We start from the raw sequence: 8,692 nt of genomic DNA on the forward strand, positions 1-8,692 counted from the left end.
ATAGTTCGTAAACCCCGAAGGGGTTTACGTTAACTATGCACGCTACTTGTTGTATTCATATACCCGTTGAACTATAGCGAGAAGGCGTTCATTTCTTATATTTATATTATCATTTATATTATTTCTACTTATATCAAAAGAATAATAGTCGATTTATTGGATTATCTTCTAAGAAAATCGATTGCATCTTATTAACACGACGATCGCGTCCGTTATTCGGAAGAGCGGTGGCCAGCCCATATGACGTCACGGAGACTTGTTTATTTCGTATGTGCCAATCAGATTGCGTGACGAAATATCTCGCTCATTTTTTGAAGGAATTTAACATTAACTTGAGATATATTTTAACCTTAATTAGAAGACGTGTCGCGCACACCACCCAGATCCGCTCGTCAAAGGTCAAGGTCACACTTGGAGTCGGCGCAAAATCCGTGTCCGGAGCATAACTTCTATATGGATGGAGGGATTTTAATATAATTTGGCATAAATGTTCTCCATGGCAAGGCGGTGTGTCGCGCGAAAAAATTATGTCTCTGTGGCAAAGGTCAAGGTCACACTTAGAGGTCAAATGTCAAATAACAAGTTCAAGGTTACATAGACCTTAAAACTGAAAACGGTTTCCGCTCAATAACTTAATTATTGTTCAACCTTCAGCTGCCAAACCTGATAGGATGATCACCCATATTGAGTAAATGACCCCTATTGTTTTTGGGGTCACAATATCAAAGGTCAAGGTCATTATCATTCTTTCATCTTCACAAATGTCCATTATGAATCTTTCTGTGAAAATTTAAACCTACAAAGCGGGCTCGACATCTGCCCGTGGGCATGCAGAATGTATTTCTAGTTAACCCTTTTAAACATTCTTTTAAATCTTTTTAAACTACTCTTTAAACCTTCTTGCGATTTTGACGCGCAACCATGTCTACGTCCCCGGGGGTGTTTGACATTACCGGAAGACAGACAGACAGACGGACGGACGGACAAACGGACAGACGGACGGACATACTTCTAATTTTGACCTAATATGACTCAGTTTTAAACTCACTCGAATTAACTAGCATTCTGACCAAATTTTATAAAGATTCATATAAAAATGTGGCCTCTAGAGTGTTTTTACTTTTGTGTGAATATAGATACGGGTCTTGGTAGCATTATCGTTGAATTTGCTAGATCTGATTTTATCACATGACATCGCTTGTTTTTCATGTAATATAATCATTACGAATTTCTTTATATTTAACACGTGTAATATAACTTTGACGTGACTCATTTCCGCCAATACATTCCATATAGAAAAAAGGCGTGAAAAGCGTGCGTACTCATAGCGTTAAAAAGGGTTTATTTTATATGTTTTATTTTTATGTTTTAAGTCATGTGATAAAACGAATCTCACATTCGTTGTCAAAAAATATAATATTTTATTAAACTCGTTCAAGAAAATGTTATAAAGCTCGCCCGAGGCTCGCTATGTAACATTTTCTTGAGCTCGTTTAATAAAATCTTATATCATATGACAACTCATGTGAGATCCTATATATCCGTGGTTCGGGAGTGTTGTTCGGTATATAATAAGGACAATTTCATAAACGAAAGGACTTTTTATTTAAAACTGTATGGAATATAGAGGCGAATCCAACAAAACGTCCCAGGGTGTTGACCTGTGCTTTGGTAAAACTACATGTCACATATGTTTATATCTTAAGCTATTATTTTAGTTAGTAAATCACACAAGGTATATTTAGCACGCATTGTTATGCTCATCAGATGCAATATGTTAAACCAAATTTAGCATAAATTGTATCGTTCTCCACTGAGTTGTTGATTTATTCTTGCACGTGTCACTTATCAATTAAGTATGTTTTCGACATCGCTCCAGTCACATACTATATTGAAAATATTTGCATCCACCTCGTCAGATAACCCACGCAGCCCTTCTACATTGTAAGGCGTGTTAGTAAAAGCCTTCACATATACAGTCTTTACACTTTTGTCAAGTTTTAATAGCAAGGCTTCGTCTGCGTAACAATTCACTAAAGCAGCATCTAATATGTCATCACTTATAAGGGCGTGGTATCTTTCTGGAATGTGGTTCCGAATTCGTTTGTATGGCTTTCTTGAGAACTCTTCGCCATCTACCTCTAGCACCGGGACAAAATGGTCGCTGGAATTCTGAATGTACACTGCTCGACCCCTTAAATTACCACCAATGAGGCCTAACGGTTTGTATTCTAACCAACGCCACTGTTCCTTACTGCCATACTGTGAATAAACATACACAACGCTTCTGGTGAGAGTTGCAAAAGCAAATATCTCCACTTCTGTTCCCCAAGTGTTTTCGGAGGCCATCATTGACGTGTCTAGATATCTGGAAACCGAATCACGTGTAATGCCTTTCATTAGAGTTTCGTTTTCTTTCATGAAGTCAACAATCGCTTGCCTTATCAAGCTATGGTGTGTTTGTACGCCAAAAACTAAATAACTGAATGTTCTAAACAAACAATTGCCATCCCCACGCATGTTTACAGTTTTAGTAGGTTTGGCGTCTCGTCGTATATATTTGTCTGGACCGGATGCATACGTGTTTTTGACTGCCGACTTAAATACACTCGAGATTTGTTCCTGCCATTCTTGATTAGATGGTCTGAATTGAAATGGTTGGGGTTCTTGATTAGTAGATTCTGTAGAATTGGTAGGTTGTGTTGCAACATCTTCTCGCGATACTCTTCTCTTTTTTGGAGGGAGATTGCAGTCGTCAGATTTATCGTTTCTTTTTGCAGGTCTTTCAAACGCTTTCTCGTTTGCTTGGGTTCCTGTTTCTTTGTTTATTAGACTGTGGTCATCTTTTGGACCTTCAGTTGGTCGCTTTTCTGTGTTATCTGTAGCAGCATCGTCATTACTCTGCCTATAGCGATTCAGTCTGTTCCCACTTACACTTGTTTTCATTCCTTCTAGGAAATAAGTGCCTTTTCCAGTTACTTTTGTTATTTTGAATGGTCCTTTCCATTTTAGACCCAATTTCCCTCCTTTTCTCGTCAATTTTCTGGTGTTATGAAGAAGGACTTGGTCGCCGACTTCAAAACCTGCTGTATCGTCTTTAGGTAGTGAAGAATCGTAATATTTCTTCTGCTTCGATTGTGCCGTTTTAATATTGGACGATGCTTCTTTTCTGTTGCACGACAGTTTAATGAACGAGTCTATTCTTTCCTTTAGTGACAATTCAGAGTCTTGGTTATCATCCGATTGCATTGCTAAGTCTAGTTCTATTGGTAAGCGTGCGTGCCTTCCAAACACAAGATAGAATGGTGTTTGTTTCGTCGACTCATGTTTAGACGTTCTATAGGCAAACAGTACGTATGGTAACTTAATGTCCCAATTTTTCTGCGACAAATCTACACTGTGCACAAGCATATCGCACAAAGTCCTGTTAAATCTTTCAGTATGTCCTCCTGTTTGTGGGTGATATGCTGATGCAATTCTATGTTCTATCCCAAACTGCTTGCAAAACTTTTCATTCAAGTCGTTGCAGAATTCTCTCCCCTGATCCGTTATTAATACGCTGGGGCAACCATGTGTCGTGACAAACTTTGTGAATACTGATAGTACAGTTTCAGATGACTTGTCTGGAATCCCTTCTGCCTCTACCCATTTTGTCAAATATTCTGTTATAACGACAATGTACTTGTTTCCTGAAATGTATAAATGTAAGCATTTTACAATACTTATTTTAATCAACGATGCATTGTCAAAGACAATACTAGTATATCCCCAGCCGATAGATGTTTCTTTTCAAGTTTGAGTTTGCATAGAAACTAGAATTTCATTCTGCATGTCTACGGGCCAGCATCGCAGTTTTAAGATGTTGCATAAAAATTCCCTCATGCATATAGGATATCCTCTAGAAAAGCACTTCTAATGACCTCTGTTATCTTTACCTTTAACTGGAGACCTGGTTGATGCGTGCGACACTAGATCTCATGGTAGTTAACATTTGTGTGAAGTTATAGTAAAAAAAATCTCTTCATGCAGTTACCAGATATGCCCTGCACAAGCATTTATCAGTGATCTCTAAGAAGACCTTTACCTTTGACCCATAAACCCAGTTCATGCGCGCAGAACTAGAACTCATGGAGGTGATCACTTGTGTGAAGTTTTTACAGAAATTCCTCCATTTTCATTCAAATTGGAGTTATGGTCCGTAAAAATCAGGACGGACACATGCACGCACATATAGCGAACATCAAAACCTGGCGACTAAGGGTCGAGTTCACCGAAGGTGGGCTCGACAAAAATGGAAGGAAAATAAAAAAGCACTACTCTGTTTCTTAATAATATCTTTCTCAAGTTTACAGTTGATATGTTCTATACAAACTACTTTAAGAAAAAAATCCCCCATTCATTTCGCTTGAAAATTGCAAATTGCTAGTCAAATGCTATAACTCTTAAAAAAAATAATTGAAATCTGGCCAATAGTCTTCAAGAAATAGCCCGGAAACAAAATTTGGACGGACGGACAGACGGGACAGACGGACGGAGGGCAATCCTATCTCGGTTACACCGGTAGGGGAGTTCCATAAAAAAATTCAATGTACTTTTGGAGATATAGTGGAATCCAGTTAGGTTAAAGATGTGTTGAATGTTTTTTAAAGCAGACAGACAGACGGACGCAAAAACGAAAAAAATAAATAAATAAAAAGACGTGCATAATCTCCATATTGCCCTTTATCACTATTCCAAGTTTCATGAATTTTTTTTAAGTATTTTGAAGATATCGCGGGATCCAGATTTTCGGACGGACGGACGGACAGACGGACGGACGGACAGACTGACGGAGGGCATTCCTATAGTCCTCGTAGGGGACTAATAAGCCTGATCATATTTGACTGACAGGTCATAAACAGCTGGTACATTGACATATCAGCTGGCAACCGTCGACGGCGTTTAAGTTACAGAACTATCAAAATTTAATTTAATAAACTATGGTTTTCCCGTAAAAATACAGAACTATCAAAATTTAATTTAATAAACTATGGTTTTCCCGTAAAAATACGACATATATTTACAGTGCTTAAAAAGAAATGCAGTTGCTTTCGCACATGGCCCTGTTTCACATGGGCGGTCGCTTTGCTTGTAACTAATCGTAAACTGCGTAAAATCTATTTCAGTTTACCACCACTCAACAGGTGCATTACCGATACGTCTCTACCGCTCCAGTAACTAAAAATCTCAAGTTAAACTGACTACAATGTATTACAACGTTTCAAATGAGTACGGTGGTACAGAGGTGAAATACCCAGTAGGTTGTTTTCCACCATCATTTAGCATTAACTTCACCGTCAAACCACGTGAAGACTGGACATGGTGATTTTATCAATATAAGTATATTGTAACTTAGCAAACTGATCCTTATAGAAATATGAGTCGCATCATTACTTTTATGCATAATAGTGACTAAAAATGAGCAGTGCAACCGTTGGTACTATGTGAAGGGCGTTTTCTATGTGTAGGGGAGATGTAAAATTATGACCCCCAGTCACAGTTTATGACCGGGGGCACAATATTATGACTCTGCCTCACACAGAAAATAACCCTCATATAGTGGTTTGTGTGAGACTCATTTTCCTATGTGTGGAGGAGTCGTAATATTATGACCCCCGGTCACAGTATTATGACCCCCCGGTCATAGTATTATGACCCCCGGTCACAGTATTATGACCCCCGGTCATAGTATTATGACCCCCGGTCATAGTATTATGACCCCCAGTCATAGTATTATTACGGGGGTCATAACATTATTATGCCCTGTGGTGCCGCATAGCGGTGTTGCCGCATAAAGGTGGTCGGACTCGTTTATGCGGTGATTTTCAACGCATATAGAGGGTGACCACCTTTATGCGGCGACATGCCACGCATAAAACAACTAGATATGTGTCCATAGGACACTGGTGCACCCCTACATGATGCTTAGTAACATGTTATATCATTTGATCTTTAGCGCATATTAAGTTTGTCTTAAAAAGGTTGTTGTGCTCAAGCATGAAGAAAACTAATAAATAAATAGCAAAGTTTTAGTCACTTTTGGGAAATTTCAAACTTTAAAGTCCCATAAGGCTTTTATTTTTATGTTAAAAATGGGTTTAACATTTGTCTAAATAGGGAATGTCAACAATAAAACGTAAAGAAACACTCACTTTTAATTATCCTACATGTAAACATATAGTAAAAAGAATTAAGGGAGGTAATAAAATATTTTGTTTTCCTTATAATGCTTATTGGATATACAAATCTGTTAAAAAGCTTTAAGAAAACAGTTATTTCTTATATAATTTAACTTGAAAAATATATAATTTCTTTAGTATACTTTAGTCACAAAAATAGTGGCAGCCACTCCAAACACAAAGGCCTTATGAGGCTTTAAATTTGAAGGTCAAGGTCATTCAGAGGCCAAGGTTATCTTCATATTAATTTTTTGAAGGTCCAGTTCAAAGCTTTGTTGTGTTCAAATATGAAATTAATAAGTATATTAATACCAAAATTATTACTTCACAAATATTTCCTTATATAATGTATAGTGAATAAAACAACAAAGGGCCATAATTCTGCTAAGACTAAACGCAGCAAAAATTCCTGTCTGTACGATCATCAACATATTAAGGTTGATCATCTGTGAAAGTTTGAACAAAATCCCCCAAGCGGTGTAGGAGGAGTTGCGTTCACAATTTTTTTTCCATATATAATGTATAGTGAATAAAACATCAAAAGGCCATAATTTTGCTAAAACCAATCACAGCCAAAATTCCTGTCTTTACGATCATCTACACATTAAGGTTGATCATCTGTGAAAGTTTGAACAAAATCCACCAAGCGGTGTAGGAGAAGTTGCGTTCACAATTTTTTTCCCTATATAATGTATAGTGAATAAAATATGCCCCCACTTAAGATGGAATGACCTTCGGAACTTAAGACTTTTTCAGAGGAAGAGAGAGTGAGTACATAAAACTAGATCCTGGTCTGGTTGAAACTTCATAGAAGTAACTAGTAATTATCGTTTATGTTTTAATGGGTTTCTTTATGCGGCGAAAGGGGGCCTTTCTGCCGCCTAAACATGCCCTCTGCATGCGTTGAAAATCGCCGCATAATTTTGTTTGACCATCTTTATGCAGCAACACCGCTATGCGGCACCACAATGCCCCGACATATATTGTCTACGAGTCAAAGTCACCAGGGTCTACCAAAGCAGCCCAACAAACCGACAGACAAAACTTACCCTGATAAGAGGTTTCTAGAGGACCTATAAGGTCCATGCCCACTTGCTTGAAAGCCTCGGCGGGAACTGTGATAGGTCGCAGTGGCTTCTTTGCTTTCTTCAGGTTCACCTTTCTTTGACAGTTGTCGCAGTTCTGTATAAACGTGTGTACATCTTCGAAACATCCTTTCCAGTAAAACCTAGTCGAAATCTTTTCCCATCTGAAACAAAGCAAACATAACTATTAGTCCAGATAAGTTACCAAAATACAGTCAACCTTGCCTTAGCGACTCACTGATTTAGACAACTTCCTGCCGTATACGACCCTGTTTACGACCGCCTGACGTAAAAAAATCTATATAAAGTCACTGACTGAATTAAAAGACTCCCTGTCTGACGCCACAAACGACCGTAATGTTTGCACCCCGTGATGATAATATGGCTTAATTAAACGAATTTCATGCATTTTTCAGTCATTAACATATAGCGCTTCGGATCTTGGATTTCTTACCAGCGTGTTAACTTTACTGTGTGCTATGGCAAAAATGTTTATTTTTCTCTTTTATTATCTGAGTTAAGTCAATTTAACCATAACTTCTAATATGTCCAAAATTGGACGATCTGTGGATGCACGAGTTCATTTTATATAATCCGTACGAACAACTTTTCTTGTGAGAAAATCGAATTGGAGCTACCAACCTAATTAAAATTTCGAAATTTCAAAATCCCTGCTCCTTTTAGTATTACCAAACAATAATAAAATATGATGGAAATATAATCTCATATAAACCTATCCATTACCCGATGAATAAACGCGGGATTTGAAAACTCAACCGATGTGCAGTAATATGATATCACGGCAGACAAAATGGCTTGCAAAACAAGTAAAAAGGAATTAGACAAATAATAATGCAAATACGTATACATATTCTAAATAGGGAATATCTTATATCAATTTAAATACCATAATCCAAGAAAAAGACAGGCATCAGGATTTACAAGAACAAATAATAAATTGAAACACTTGACGTTAGTGGACCTGAATTAAAAGACTCCCAGTCATACGTGACCTTTTTGTTAAGGTCTCACGGAAAGTCACCTATTACAAGTTTCACTGTAGTATCATTACTAAAAATAAAGCTAGCCATGGATGCACCTGAGACAAGTTGAAATCCAATACATGTTGTTCTAAATGTTCTAAATGACGATAGAATTATTAGAATTAGTTTTGAGTTTACATAAGCAACTTTCAATGACTGTGGCGTAGTGGTATAATGGAAGAATGCGGAACACTACACATGTTATGATCATGGGTTCGATCCTCATAAGTGCACAGATACAACCTTTTCCTTTTCGGCGGAATTCAAATACTTTCCTGGCATTCTTATAGTTTACTTGGAGGATACTGTCTACTTATTATGTGTACTCGGACCTTATTTGAATTAT

Source organism: Mya arenaria, chromosome 5 (genome assembly GCF_026914265.1).
Source record: "Mya arenaria isolate MELC-2E11 chromosome 5, ASM2691426v1".
Taxonomy (NCBI): domain Eukaryota; kingdom Metazoa; phylum Mollusca; class Bivalvia; order Myida; family Myidae; genus Mya; species Mya arenaria.